At 39.4% G+C, this 15,795-nt stretch overlaps 1 protein-coding gene across 10 annotated transcripts in view; it reads right to left on the bottom strand.

The window, feature by feature from the left end:
* MAPK10 (mitogen-activated protein kinase 10) overlaps nt 1-15,795 on the bottom strand; it is a 158,704-nt gene that overhangs the window by 98,575 nt on the left and 44,334 nt on the right. For 5 of the 10 annotated variants that reach the window (XM_040064726.2, XM_040064724.2, XM_040064725.2 and 2 more), the window contains one exon: nt 734-890. The exons of the other annotated variants lie outside the window; for them this stretch is intronic. The gene's annotated coding sequence lies outside the window, so the exon portion shown is untranslated. The remainder of the gene's footprint in view (nt 1-733; nt 891-15,795) is intronic. 10 annotated transcript variants of the gene reach the window in all.

The raw sequence follows: 15,795 nt of genomic DNA, 5'->3' as shown, positions 1-15,795 counted from the left end.
GACCAAAGAACAGCCACGTTGTACTGGGTACTGCTAACTCATCTTTTATATTAACATTTACACTATTATTCTACTTAGTACTACACATCCATACTACACAGAGAATTTTACAAGAATATTGAGACCTTGATTTCGGAAAAAAAAGATTAAATACAGGCCTAAAGGGAATATGAGCATGTGCAATATTCTCTAGATCACAGAGGTAAATATGTGCATAAGGCTTTGTATAGGATCCACAACTGCACGGTCATTCTTACAGAAGAGAAATAATATTAGAAATAGATTTAGTGGTGGAACTTCACTGTAAGATATGCAGCTAAATAGGTCAGGTCTACGTCCCCATACTGTCCAGGCTTACTCATTTATACCTCATTTTCATTCAGTATTTTTTCCAGGATTCATTAACTGGGCAAATTATATCCTGCTCTGTCATGACACTTACAGGCATTTTTCATAAGTGAATCCACGGTCACAACCAGCTCTCCCTCAGAGGAGGCAGACTAAAAACAATGTCTAAAACCAACAAACAGAACACCTGCAGAAAGCGTTTCTTTTCCTCCACTAGTTTTCTTCCTATTACTTTGCATGCAGTTTTTACAGTATGCTCATCACAGCCTAATGCAAACATTTCACAAGAAAATAACATCTCCTAGTAGTTCCCTCATTTTACAGGTTATTTTCCTTTTTATTAAGCTTGTTTTCAGCAGTAATGAGGTGGGCTTAGATGCCTTACCAGGGATAGGACAGTCTGAGAGCGAAGTTTTACATTTTGTCCAGGTGACACACTCGTAATTGTTCTGAGGTCTTCCTCGGGAGAGCTGCAAATCTGGGGACCACTGCTCAACAAATGCGGTCTGTCGAAGTTTCACCTCTGTCCCAGTGGAAGACAGCTGTCAAAGGAGTTAAAGACAGGCAGGGTTAAGGAAGCCTGAGCTGGTCTGATTTGGGACAGTTAGCTCATTTTGGGACTGTCTGCTCCGTTTTACCATGCTCCAAGTCAAAACAGCACAGATAGCAAGTGGCCCATTTTCTCTCATTAGAGTGGTGGGCTTTTTTTAAACCCTCTGCAGCTTTTCTAAGGTCAGTCCTTTCATGCACTGCCATAGTCTGTTGGATTAAAAAAGCCTGGAGGTCACTATGATGCCTTGTGATAGTCAGATAATGTGATAGCTGTCAGTGGCAGAGAACATTTCTGTTGCTATGAACCTTTAGGTACAGAGAACTCTTCAAAACGCAAATAAACAATAAATATATTATTCCTTTAATGTGCCATTAGACAAGTGTAAGGAATCCACATTCTGCATCTTCTTTCTGCACGGACTTGAAGGCTTATGTGAAAAGGACACCACCTGATCTGGAGAAATAAAGAAACTTTCTGGGGAGAGGTAAACTAAAACAGCCAAAACATCAGTGTTGAAGTAACCAGCAGTAGAAATCAAGGGAGGAAATCAATAAAACCTTATCAGCTCCCTATATCTGTGAGGAGAGGGTACATTAGAAAGATGTATTGCTGTCCACTCTTTAAGAATAACACTAGCACCTTGATTTCTATCAAACTCATGAAATTACAAGAGCTGTTTGCCAGCCTACCTGCCAACTAAATATTTCCATCTTTCTCTTTTGCCTTGCTGTCCTGAGCATCCGTAGCAGGTCTCATAATCTATAGAACAGGGGAGGGAGGACAAGGGCAATCAATAGCCTTGCAGTTTCTCCCATTTACTCATTCTACAGGATGCTTAAATGTCACTTTCATGGATGACTTGGCAAAATTCACACTTCAGACCATCACAGGGCACATTTACCTCCAGGTGTCCTTAGGTTCCTACAAAGGCTTGTACTATGTGCCGCATCTGATTTAGGATACAAACTTCAGAAGGAGCAAACAGCTACTTGAGGCCTTTGAGACACCCTTAAATGATAGTGAAAAACAGGATTTGTACATTCAAGAGCTTCTGCATCTTCAAAAAACAGTATCCATGATCATACTCTGCTTTCTACACAGTCATGCACGAGTAAGCCCATGCCACAAACCACTGTGCAAAGTCAAGAGTAGAAGATCAATAACCTTTCCTTTTATTTTTTCCCCCTTACAAGTGATTTTATCACTATTTTGAGTTAGATTCTGAAATCCCTGATAACAGCGCTAAAAAAAAACACTGCTGAGGAAGACACCAGTAAATTATCCAATCTATATTCCTGCCCGACAGCAGGATCAACTGTAATTATTTCTGACAGATATTTTCATAACTTGTTCTTCACAATGAAATGTGCCCTTGCAATTTACATCACAGTCAGTGGAGCATTCCTGTTTACAAAGAATAAAATCTGTAGCATCAGAAGAAGAGTGCTCAACAGTATGCAAGGCTCACAAAGATATGCAAGAATTCACAGCAAATTTATACACCAATTTAATTGCTGGCAGAAGGGTTAATCAGGGTTATGGCCACTCCCATGATGTTTTCCCCCAGAAAGTTTGAGAGTTTTATCTGTTAATGAAGAGCCTGTGTGTTTAGTATCCTCTTGTGTCTGTTGCTTCACACATGCCAAATATCTTAAACAGCCACTGCATTTGAATTACCATAATCTGATGAAACAGGTCTAATCAACGTGACTAGAAGAGCTCAGTGAAGTTTTGTCATTTGCCTCTGTTTCTTTCACCGTGTGCATTATTGTAATTGTAGCTCCCTTTTATCTGTATATCCAAACAATGCCAGAAAGCTGCCCAATTGAAATGGTGGTGGTTGACTTTAAACAGAAATTACTACCTCAAAGATACACCAAAAGACAAACAAATTCATAATTGTGGGCTACTATTACCACACTATTGCAGAACAACCTAGCCTGGAAGTTGTAAAATGGCCCACTCTTCTTTGAGACATACATTCATCTGTTGTATAGAAGAACATACTTTCCCCCAAATTATCAGCCATGTACTACCAATCAAACAATCTTACTGGGTTGCAGAAAGGACATAAGCTCTGGACTGATCTTAGCATTTCAGAGAAGTTTAGAAGTTAAGTCTATCTCATTTAGTAGAATTGTCTTCAGACATAAAAAACCAGGCAGCGTTTGCTGCCAAAGTGACGTCTGAAGGTGAAACTCTGAGCACAGAGTGCAGTGTTTGGGATTTTGGGGGACTGGGGTTTTTTGGTACACAGAGTTTACCTGCAGCCCTTGAATGGTTAGAGAAGATCATCAGATCTTTTTCTAGTCTAGCCAGCATGTGCTGCTTAATAGCTAATCACTCCTGAACAACATTCAACCATGATGTAAAAAATAAGTCTCTATCCTATTGTTAAGCAGGATGCAGCTTATCAGTCCATATATTGAAAGAGATGCACAAATGAAATTCACAGCAGCAGCAATAATGAATTGGATGTTTAAATTCTCAATCAGAAAGGCACATTATACCAGTCACAGAAAGATGTTTCCATTTCCAAGACCTTCTAGTGCATTCATGCCTAGTCCCAGCTGCATTTCAATGAAGATAAAAATAAAATTACTTCTGCACTACGCCAGCTCCACTGTAGAAGTCCTTCCATGCCTGGGAATGGAAGAGACAACTCCTGAAGCAGAACTTCTCAAACACATACAGAGTCAGCAGGGTACAAAGCAGCTGTCACTGCTGACAGGATGGAAACTGAATGTGCAGGAATTCTGCTTGGAGCTGGAAGAGGAGAAGGGAAAAAGGAGAAAAGGTATGTGGCCTGTGCAAGTCCATAAAATGTATCATAAGTCTTCCACAGATAAATTTCAAGGGTTTAACGGGAAGGCCAACACTACCAGCAAAGAATCAGAGTTCCGTTGCAATTATAAATATTCCTCAGCAAAATAAATGTTTTAATTATTTGCTTAAATCCATAACACGGTGTAGCCCTTCCAACTTCAGATATGTACTGTCCTCCACAGGACATGAACCACTGCCCAGCATGACCAGCCTTTGCTCATTTCTGTCTACTACAGCTACTGCTGACAAGTCTTACCATGGTATCACAAAGCCCAAAGTTGTTTGTTGTTTTTCTCAAAGCTTCAGATTAAGAACTTCATCCTTCATTTAAAAGATGTTTCTCTCCCTCACAGTTTCAGAAAGGCAACAAAGAACATACTCAGTAGCTCAGAAGGTCAAAAAAGAAAGATCATTAAAAGATTGTTCATTTAAAACCAAAATGACCCAGTAATTTCTTGCAACTTCAACTCATGATTTCTGAGTACATGGAGACAAAAATCCCACTTTGCAAATGAAAGGAAGACCTAGGCATGAGATTATTTAAACAACATGTAGCCATGAATTCAAATTTATCCTCTTGAAAAGATGCCTTCCTCTAACACCAGTCTTTAAAGGAAACTCTAGCAGTTCCTGCAGAGGGAGGAAAAGCAGGTTCACTGGTGGCTGGTGTCAGTCACTGCTAATGAAGGCTGAATCACAATACAAGAGTTAAGAGTCCAGACAAAGGCATGTCAGCAGGATGGACAATTAATCTGCTGAGAGAAATTACCACTGACATAAAATTTAGCAGCATTAACTAAGGGTCAGCTTGGTGTAATGCAGAGCCAAAACACAGACAATATCTCATCTACACTGTGACCATGAGCACTGCACAGCAAACATTTTTAAAAATCTCGTCAGTGTATAAATCTACTGCAACCCTTATGAATACGTACAAGCACGTGTCTTGGGGGTTGTGTGCTACTGAAATCTTCTTAAGAAATTTGAGAAAAAACTTGTGCACGTGAGGGAGCAACTGCAGGGCACTGCCTTACAGGAGAGGATTTTATTTGCCAGAAATTGCCCCAGAGTATCAGAGACACTCTGTTACAAGAGATTCCCATGTATTTGTTTTTATGCAAACATGACCAAATGACACAGAAAGCCAAAAAGGTGCAAAGAAAAGACCTGTGCAAAAAGCAAACCATTTTTAATAGTGAGAACTGACATCCAGTTTCTCTAGACAACTTTTCAGTTGATGCTCCAACAACTGACTAGAATACAACTTGTACACTATCCATTTAAATGTCCTCCCAAATGCTGGCCCAAGTCAAGTGTCCAAGCAGTTGGTGATGTAAAACTTGATGACTGCTATGACTGCTAAGCATTTAAGCATGAACCACAGAATCCTTGAATGGTTTGGGTTGGAGGGAACCTCTCAAAAGCATCTAGCTCATCTAGTTCATTCCCCCTGCTATGGGCCAGGGCATTAGGTCAGTTTGCTCAAATTCCCCCCCAGGAGCAGCCTATGTACACTTCATTTGAGCCACAGTTCAACATGAAAACAGGCTGCCTTTCACTAAGAGGGTTTCCATGATGTGTTGAGCTTGTCTTTACACTGTCCTTTTCTACTGAGATTACGCAGGAGATTTCTCTGTACAGTTGGTATTACCCAAACCCTCTGAGTGCAAAATCCCAGTGCCTAAAGGAACAGAAGCTGTGTTTTGAACCAGAGCAGCAAGACAGACAAAAGAATCCCTCTTTAGCCAACATATTTATCATCAGCCAAGGTACGTGGGTGAAAAACAAACCAGTGGGTCCAGCCACACAGATTGGACTATGAATATATGGAAAAACTTAACACCACTGAGGAAAATAAGCTCCTTATTGTTTCACTGTTTAATTATGATTTTTTTTCCTCATTGCACTATAGGTATGAATCCACGCTGCCACACTTGCACCTATTATCTCTCATGTGTACTATAATGTAAACCCTCCACACTAAGTTGCTTCTAATGAATCCAGCTCAATCATTGCTCACTGAGGAAACACAGAATGGCACTTACTCAAGATGAGGACTGGAAGAGTTTTAACAGCTTATAGCTGGGGCAGAAGGGCAAAAAGCAGAGAGACAAAAAGAGAGAGATGGGCTCCTTTTGCTCTCTTCTTTCTATGGCATTGGCTAAACCCGCCCATTTCAAAACACACTGCTGTGAAGCAGTTAGGTACTTCTATCACTATGCAGAGTTCCACAGTAGAATTCTTTTTGTCACAACCATTACATCTGGTAAAATTACTGCAAAGTGGGTGTCAGAGATAATGCTGAATTGCTCTGACCTAGAGAAACTGTGAAGCATCTGGTAGTGAAGGTTATACAAGAGCTATTAAGAATAAAGATTGAACAAAATGTTTGGGAGATATTCTTGACAACACCAACAAGTCATGTTTATAAACCAGTACAAGATTTGAATGCAGTAAAAAATAGAACTGTAAAAGCTCTTTAAAGCTTGTATTTGGTTTGATTTCCAAGATGCAATCACACACCTTAGTTTTGGGCAGAGAATGCGTGGTGTGGTTTTGGACAGGCAAGTCTTTCTTTTAAAAATAATTTGATCACTTTTCACCATGGTGAAAAAAAATAAGGGAACCTGGGGTGAAGAGATTAATTTCTGAAAAAAGTGTATTTCATTACATTTTTTCTTTAGTTGGTTTGAGGTTCTTAAATGAACTAAAAACAAGCAGCACAAACCTTGGATTCCTACATGTACTTTTGAAAAGAATGGTCTGACAGTCTGAAGGACCTCATCACAAGTGAGGGCAGGAAAAAAAAAAGAATTATTTTTGGTACTGCCTGTCAGCTTCAGAGGGAAGGAAGGAAGGAAACCAGGGTCGAAGTACAGAGGACTTAGTATTCAAAAAAATATACATAATCCAAAAATTTGAAATAGCTTTGGTCTTCAAGCTGCCTGAATTCCTATAGATCAGGATATGTCATTGTCATAGCATAGCATAAGTCCTGAGGGTGACAAAACTTTCTAAGCTTTCCTAACTTCCTTAGCTTTTTCCTGCAAGGTATGCAATTATCTGCTGAGGAAGGAACGTGTTTCCTTTCTGACTACCAAAATTGACTCTGCTCCACTAATGAGCCCCTCCTCATAGGCCTGCAGCTGTATTCACAGTCTTAATGATACACCACATTGGGCATGGACCACTGTGTCTTTGCACTTCAGGAACATCCCCCCCTTATATAGATCCTGTAAGTGTCAGAAGTCACAAGTATACAGCCTTGGGATTAGCAACAATCCTCTTTATTTCCTTCAGTTTTCTTTCCTCTTACACCATTCACAGCCCAATCAGTGATGGTCTTGGAGCAAAACATCTGTTTAAGTGTCTTGATTGTACTGAGATTCCTTCATTTCTCTCCACGCTAAATGAGTTACAAAGAGGCAAACTATTTCTCTAGTCAGCTTCATGTGGGAAAATAATGTGAAAACACTTTCTTCTTCAAGAAAGATGATGCCTTATGCAGAGAGAGCCACCTGATGTATTTAATTACAATTGTGATTGTGGCTTTAGATCATGAAAACAAATGCTAATGTCCTATTTTTCTCATTTCATGTCAACTCTATCTCAGTGTCTACCACTTTAGAAGTGCCATCCCACAGGTTTCACTGCCAGACAGATGTTGTCTCTACTTACAGCACCCAGAGTTCTACTACATTCCTCATCTGAAAAGATTTCAGCTCCCATGTGCCCACATGCTGATTTCTTGTCCCTCTTGAAACCCAAGCTGGCACAAAGCAGCAGCACTACTTGCCAGCAGTGCAACGTCTGGGATTCCCTAGGCTGGCAAAATGCACCACAAATTCTAAGCGTAATTCACATAAAGAAAAGCTCAGATTAGCAGGTGTGTGTAGATTCATTAACAAGCAGCAGTCCTTGCAAGCATGTGTCTTTGTACAATTACCCAGATTTCTGTAACTGTGACAAGCGCATGCAATCCCATGTTTGATTCCATCAACCTTCTGTGAAGTGCTGCTCAGCACTGGTTTTCAGACAAGGTGTATTCAGGGAGCTCACAGAACAAACAGCCAGGAGATACTGATGTCTTTGCAAGAACTTCCAGCATCCAGTTATCACCAGCTGCAGATAGGGAAGGCTAAAAATGATAGCATTCAGAGGCAACTGTTTCCTCAAGCAAAGTTCAGAGGCACCACCAGCTCTGGGATACCATCAGTCTCGGCAACACGGGGATGGAAAATTGAAAAAATTATCCATGAAATTCTCATTTCTTTACCTACTGTGCAAAATCAAGTATAAGGCTGGAATAACGACTGTAATTGTCTCAATGGCCTTTCCACAAATAAATATATTAGAAAGGCACTCTGAAATTTTACTGAGGTACAGAGGAAGAATTCAGTTAGCATTTTTGTCAAATTTGAAGGGATAGTTATTTTAATACCTTTCCTGGATTTACAGCTGCTTCTCTCTATATACTGCTAGATCATTCATGCTGAAATTGAATCTACAGCTTTTCTACATCCTCTACAGCGCAATTAGGCACATCAAATGGAAGAATATTCAAAAACCTTGCTGACAGAGTGCAAGCATGGGTCTGTGTCCTGTGCCACTTAGCACTGTCAGATATGCACATTCTTGATGCATTTGTGCTCATCAAAAAGTTCAAAACAAAACAACCCCCTTCGTTAAAATCCTGTCTGAAAACTGCCAGTGCTACAACTGTATATGTCACACTGCATGACACTGTGAAGCTTAGGGACAGATTAATAAGGACATGAGAGCCAACCCCCTCTGAAAAGGAAAGTCGTTGATGGCTTGACTCTTTGTTTTGTACTGGATCTGGACACAAAATCCAAATGCCTTCAGGTCTCAGAGGATGGCAAATTTTTGTTATGAATTCCATGTCTAAAGTCAGGTCTCACACTATCTTTTGCAATATTGAAAGCAAGCTTCACCCCCACGATAGGTTCAGCATTCCCTAAATTATGAGTAATTTCAGAGTGCTGCAGGTTCAGCTTTGGAAAAGCCATCCTGAGCACTGCTAATAAATCATGGGATCACGGAATATCCTGATGTGGAAGTGACCCACAAGGTTCATCACAAGTTCAGCTCCTAAAATAGCCATGGTAGCATGCAGTGGGAGCAGCACCAGCTGGGCATCAAACCATTTTTAGTGCAGTTCACAGTGAGTTCCACACTGCTGGGACTCTACTCTTCCCAGCACCCAAATTAGCTGATTTAAGACCAGTTGCACATGCACTACAAACCTACACTGACTACACTGCAAACATACAATTAACATGTACTAAATAAACGAAATAGCCAGTTCAGTACACCACACAGTCTACCTAAAGTTTGCAGATACTTCACAATAATTTGGTTTTCCCTGCTCCTCACACATGGATAAATGGCTTACATAACTGGAAATTGTGTGTGTGGGGGGGGGGAGGCAAATACTAAGAATATTAAATATTAAAAAATAGTAAAAGAAAAAATGAATTAAAATAGGCAAAGTAAGATCAACAAAACCAACGTACCTACAAATTTTGAAAATGGAATGGTATCTGCAATGACTAGGCATAGAAGAAAACGGGGAAAAAAGGCAGATCATTGCTTCAATATTCTACTCTTATCACCATGAAATTAAGTTTCCAGACAAAGAAGAGCCAAATGGTACTAAATAAAAGGCAAGAAAATAATATCCACAGTCTCAGCCTGGAGAAGACACAGACTATCTCCCAAAAGGCATTCACACAGGAAATATTTGTTAGCAGTGTCTCAAAATAAGACAAATCTTCATGTACAGATACTGACAGCATTTGTTGACCCCCATTTCCTGAATATCAGTGGCATCTTGTCTTTGGATTACATTATTTATAAAAACCACAAGATTTCTTACTCTCATAACAGAGAAGTTTTCTATGATTGATATAGATATTCCAGTCTTAGGAGTATTTTTTTGTACCAGTTCAGTAACTTCAGTTCTGATTATACAACACATATGCAATCTCAAAGAAATTATGGCAGCTGACATTTTGTCTGGTAGTGAGTTATTGTAGTCAACAGATATCTTCCCACTGATTTCACTGGACTTTGGATTATTTCATTAGAAAGTGTTCTACTTTGCAATTAAAGGTCTCATATTTATGGCACCAACCTAATAGCTTTTGGTTATGTTTTACAGTCCAGATTCAACAAAGTAATTAGTCTGGACCATTCTACTTCCCTGATGGATATGCTTAAGGACTTTGTGTAACAAATCCAAGATATCAAACTGAAAATTGCTCAACTGATAAACTGAAATTTAAGCTAAAACTTCTTTATTTCACTACCTTGAAAATATTGTCAGTTTAAGAGGAACTTATCACCACTTAAATATCACATAAGATCCAAGACCAACCAACATATTTTCGTCAAAGCTGTGTAAGATGAAGCAAAACTAAAATAAATAAGAAACTTCTGGTTACTAACATGTTAACATAAATCAGTGTGACATTACTGAGTGCACTGCAGCACCAGGTCATTGTCCCAGTTAATCACCAGAGGAAAGAAGGAATGCCGTAGAGGAATGGAAAATGTTTTCCAACCCTGGCACTCCCCATCGCTCTTGTGATACTGTGAATAGATGGAGATCGAGTCCCACTGCTGTGGGAGCAGCCAGCAGGCTTCTCTAGGCAGCAAGAGCAATGGCAAAGCCACCTGGTGAGCCTCTGTCCTCCTGCACTCATTGTAAGCTGCTGCTGCTGAAAACAGGTAGCTAGGGGTCATATTTTTATGGTGAACAACTTGATATTTCTCTGTTTATTTCTTTTAGGCCCTTAACTGTCATGTCACAATCACAATCTCATCTTTCTTTAACTATATATACTCACAATGAAGTCATATAATGAAATAATATATTCTTATTAAGTATATTTATATTCACCTATATTTAGGTTTATATTAATATTTGTTTATATCATAGATTTAGATTATTATGTTTTATTTAATTTTTTTTCACCAGGATTCTAGAGTTTAAAATACAAAATAAAACAGTTTAAAACAATTACTGAAAGTAGATGCTGCACGGCAGCCAGGAGATAATAAGAAATAGCAGTATATCCAGTTGCCCTGGATGTCTCCAAACACTAAATTACGTTCACCAAGCAAGTTTTTACTGCTGGACATGTGAAGCAAAGCCCAATTCCACATCACTGACCTGGCATCCCCAAAAAAGCCCTAAGCCACCACAAACAAATTGCATACAAGTTAGATAAAAATGTCTGCTGCCGAAGATTTTCAAAGCTGCATTTCTAAGCCAGTTTTACAGTATCAAAGGAATCTTATTAATTTTTTTAAAATTATTTGAGAGTCTAATAATTTAACTAGACACAGTTAAATACTAGGTCATCCTCTTGCTGCCAGCCTCTGCATGAAGCATAGGTGGAGAAATGTGAATGAATAATAGTGCTTCCTGAAGATCTGTCTCCTCCTCCACCCTTTGAAAAGTTAATTTGCATTAAAAAAGCAGCAGGATATCCAAAAGCTGAAATATCAAAGTGAATTTACTGGCTCACATTTCGTTTAACTTTGGTCATAATTCTGGTCTCCTCTCAGTTAATTTCACTGTCTGACTCTCATCTCTCCTCGATGTAGTTACCTTTACCAGTCTGTGATCTGTGGTAACACATGAAGACTGACTGACATAGAAGCTGCTTTTGTAGATGCGCGGTGACTTTGTACATGCTCAAAAAGATTTAATTCTAACATTCTTACTACTTAGAACAATGAGTGAGTTTTGGGCATTGTTAAAAGGAAAGCACTACAGAGCAAGGTTGTATTTCCACATAGTTGCTCTTTGTTTGAGGGCCTCTCTAAGTCAGTTCACGAACTGCCTTAGAACTCACAAGTCACAATCGTGGAATGGTTTGTGTTGGGAGGGGCCTTAAAGACTACCTTGTTCCAACCCCCTGCCATGAGCAGGGACACCTTTCACCAGACCAGGTTGTCCATCCATCCTGGCCTTGAACACTTCCAGGGATGGGGCAGCCACAGCTTCTCCAAGCAGCCTCTTCTGGTGTCTCTCCAACGCCACAGTAAAGGACCCATCGTGCACCTGATCTCATTTCCCCATCCAATTCCCATCCATACGACTTGCAGGCAGGCAAGACATCACAAAGTTAGTGTGGGTTACCTACCTACCCCATTACCTGTCAAACACTTCCAAAGGCCATCCCATCACATTGAACAGTGCCACTTGGATAGGACCTCTCCACATGTAATGACATAACCAAGATCAGAAGAAATGAAGGCCTGAAGGACAAGGTTGCCAACTGTAAGGCTACAATCAAATTGTTTTCTTCAGCCAAGAATTTTATTTTAGATTGCATTCAGTAAAAAAAGGCAGGTCAGTCAAAAATATAACTGACCTAGAAACCATGCACCATAGTCAGTTATTTTTACATCTCTTTCCATGGGTTCATGTTCCTGGACAAAACTTAACTCGTAAGTGTTCTTACAGTTGACATATTTAGACAAAAATCCCTGTGTATGAAACATTCAATGGGGAGTGTTTATAGTATTTGTAGTATCTTTTGCCTCAAAGTACCTAAAGATGCATTTTCACTAGCTTTAAAAAAAAAAAAAAAAATCTTTTCATTTTCAGTTCGGAAATCACAGGTTACAATGATTGAAGAGAGTTCTGTCTCAGTAATTCCAGTTGGCTCCTCCATCAGCACAACACAACATGACAGCTTTCACAATGCATCACCTTCCTGAAATATAAATGCTATCTTTCTGAAGTACTGCCAAGAAGTTTGGCACAGTTGCCAGCCTGGATTACGAGGAGAAGACCACTACAGCACTGACTTGCTCAGAACAGAACACTTTTTTGGGAAATACATCAAATCTTTTGCAAAAATCAAAGACAATGGGTAAAGTAACAGTCAGAACCATGGGAGTCACCTAACTACAGTACATACAGCAGATAACCTTTGGTAGAAAATTTTTGAGCATCAGCAGTTGATGCTCCAACCTCACTGCCATCAGTGGCAAATGCTACACCAGCAGTTTTTTCTAGAGCTACCACAACCAAAAAAACAGGATCTGTGCCCCAGAGAGCTGTTATCCAAAATGGCAGAAAATTGTACAACAGTAAAGAACAAACATGAAACAGACAATGACAATAGCAAAAAGCTGAACTATAACCCGGTCGAATCAACGATAGATAAATATACTTTGTTTTTAATGCTTAATTATTGTACAATTGTTATTACTGTTAATGATACCGACTCCTACTTTTCCACAATTATCAAGAAGACAGGTCAGTGCTTTCCTGAGAAAACATCAGACCTTAGAGATGTTGTCTGGAGCTGCAAGGCTCACTCCCATTTCTCCTCACCCCACAAGCCCGTACAAATTCACTGTTAGAGTTCCCAAATTAGAAAGCCAACTGGTTTAGCAAGCTGAAGGTCACTAGAAGCAAGATCTCCCCAGCTGCTGCCTTCATATTGATGCCTTAAGCTTTAGCTTTCATATTTGCAGATTCTGCACTGCCTAGGGATACAGTTCTGAGCCTCATAATAAGTGCTGGTAAGTTCTCTTCACAGAGTAGGTAGACAAAACAAATCCTTTTCCCGCTGAGGACCAAGGACAACTGTCAGCCCAACATCTTGAACAATAGTGGACTGAATGAGACCTCACAACCTGAGGCTGTAATTGGACAATTAAACTCCAATATGCAAATGGACCAAAACTTATAAAAATATAAGATCTTGTGACCAGTTAGCCATTTTGTGACCATTCCTAGTCCACCTTGGGTGCAGCCCTGGTCAGGCTCCTGTCCTGCCCAAGGTGGATCCTGGAGGCCTTTCAATAAATACCTACTTTATACTCTAACTCTGTCGGGTCTCTGTTTCAGGTCAGCCTTCCAAAGGCATCAATATCAGACACTTTGGTTGATAGGAGCTGCCCATCAGCCAGAGCTACAGCCTGTGACACCAAAATGCAGCCATAAGCCACAAATACAGTGAAATACAAGGTAAATTATGAGTGTTCCCATACTGAGTAGCGTTAAGCTCTCAGTGAACTGGCAGACAAGAAAAAAAAAAAAGAAGTTAAATATTTATTTTTTAAAAATAACCCTTTCTCCCAGAAAACAACAGAAAAGGTAAATAATTTTGTGTTTGCTTGGTTTTTATCCAAGAAAAAGTGTCTTCAAGGTCTACTATCAATGAAGAAAATCAATCTTCTAAAATTAAAGAAAGCAAGCAGAAGAATTCTTTAGAGCTCCCTGTATCCTCCTCCCTACCTCTAGAACCATCTTCAAATGAATTCCCAAATTCTGCATTTCTTTTCTTGCAATGTTTCTTATCGTGCTTCTTTTAACATACTTTTGTGTGTGTGTTTCTATTAAAGCCAGTGATACAGCATTTTTTATTTTAAGCAGCTTTCCACCCTCTTGCGTGTTTCTATGAACTATAAAGGAACTTTTGGAGCCACACAGTGTGAAACTGTGAAAATTACCTATTTTGGGCATGCTGATGTGCCAACAAATTTATGTAAGCCAGAAAACTTCCTGGAAAATGCATCTACAAACTTTGGGAGAAAAAATACCATCCTTTCATCTAATTACTGTATGTTTTGGTGTTCTAGGTCTATGTAGATTACTATAACCCTCTTTCTGGAAAAAAAGCTTTTCTTAATTCTGCTTAAAGATCACTTTCTGTCTCCATGTTGGCTGCAGTTTTTTCTAGCCTATTAGTTTTTCAGAGCACCTGAGTTCTGAAAATTTCAGTTTGCTGCAGCAGAGGAGACTGAAGAATATTGATTCAAAGCACAATTAAACCCCTACTGTTCCCATGTGGGCTTTCTTTTTAGATCCTACCTCTGCTCCTCTATGACTAGAAACTTCCAGCAAAAATCACATTCAACAAGCACCAGTGTGCTCACTGAGTTGCACTAGTTTTCTGCCCATCCATGAGCCCCATTAAGATCCCAAGTCCTTCATGAGTGAATCATAAAACAATCAAGGTTTTACTTAGTGACTCACTTCGATAACACCAGCTGTAAAATGGAGATTCTAACTTAGGAAATCCATTTTAATAATTTTGTACACAATAAAAACCTTTGAGAAAAAGTGGTCCAACCTGACCCTTCCTATCCATCCCTCTCCAGAGAAACTTGGTGTACCCATTTCACAGGCTTTTCCCCCTAGAGCTTGTTTTTATGAAGCTGCATTATTTTTTACCAGCAATCAGATAACCAACGTCCATTTCATGCTGGCTGTTGCACATCTTTGTCCTTCAAGCTTATATTTATCTCCCATTGTTCCTACCACAAACCCTAGAGCAAAACAGTAGTCACAAGCCTGCAGTTGTCACAATCCTATAATTTGTCAAAAGCAGTGAAAGCACAATTCTGTACAAGTAGAAAAAAAATGAACTGGACTTCTTTCAGTGAACTGCTTGTCCTTCAACTTTCCAGCAATCTGGACACTGAATTGAAAGACATCTTCAACAGCTTGAAGAACTGACACTAGAGTAAAAAAATCTGTGTCACCAGACAAGGAAAGCCACACTTCAACGTGACTATTAGAAGTAAGAAATGATCAAAAGTAAGGAGTTGTAAACTTGTTCCAAAAAATATGAATTTTCTTCTGCTCCCAGCCAGAGGCTATCGAAACCACTTTGAAAAGCTCCTGGATGTTGCCAAGTAAATTCGTAAATTGCAGCTGCCAACCAAAATCACTAAAAACTAAAAAGCAGTAAGGGAAGCATTCCAGAAACTATTTAATGACATGGAATTATATCTACAATCACCTCCTTTCTCTGGGATGCACAGCAAGTTGAGCCCTCCTTTGTGTCTTCTTTCTGGAATAGGAGTTCAGTGGAGCAGAAATTCCCTTTATATTTGTGTCTTGTGCAGCACAGATAATTTTACCAGTATTCTGCAAATACAGCACTGCAGCAGAACCTCAGCACTAAGCAGCTGATTGTCAAAGTGACTTTATAAACTTAAAACTTTGTTTCTAGAACATGAGATCTTTTTCAGTGCCTTAAACTGATAAAAACTTCAAATAGCACTTCTCT

The sequence above is a fragment of the Hirundo rustica genome, chromosome 5, assembly GCF_015227805.2.
Source record: "Hirundo rustica isolate bHirRus1 chromosome 5, bHirRus1.pri.v3, whole genome shotgun sequence".
Lineage (NCBI taxonomy): Eukaryota > Metazoa > Chordata > Aves > Passeriformes > Hirundinidae > Hirundo > Hirundo rustica.
Note: the sequence above shows the minus strand (reverse complement) of the source record. Positions and strands in the feature narration are given on the sequence as shown.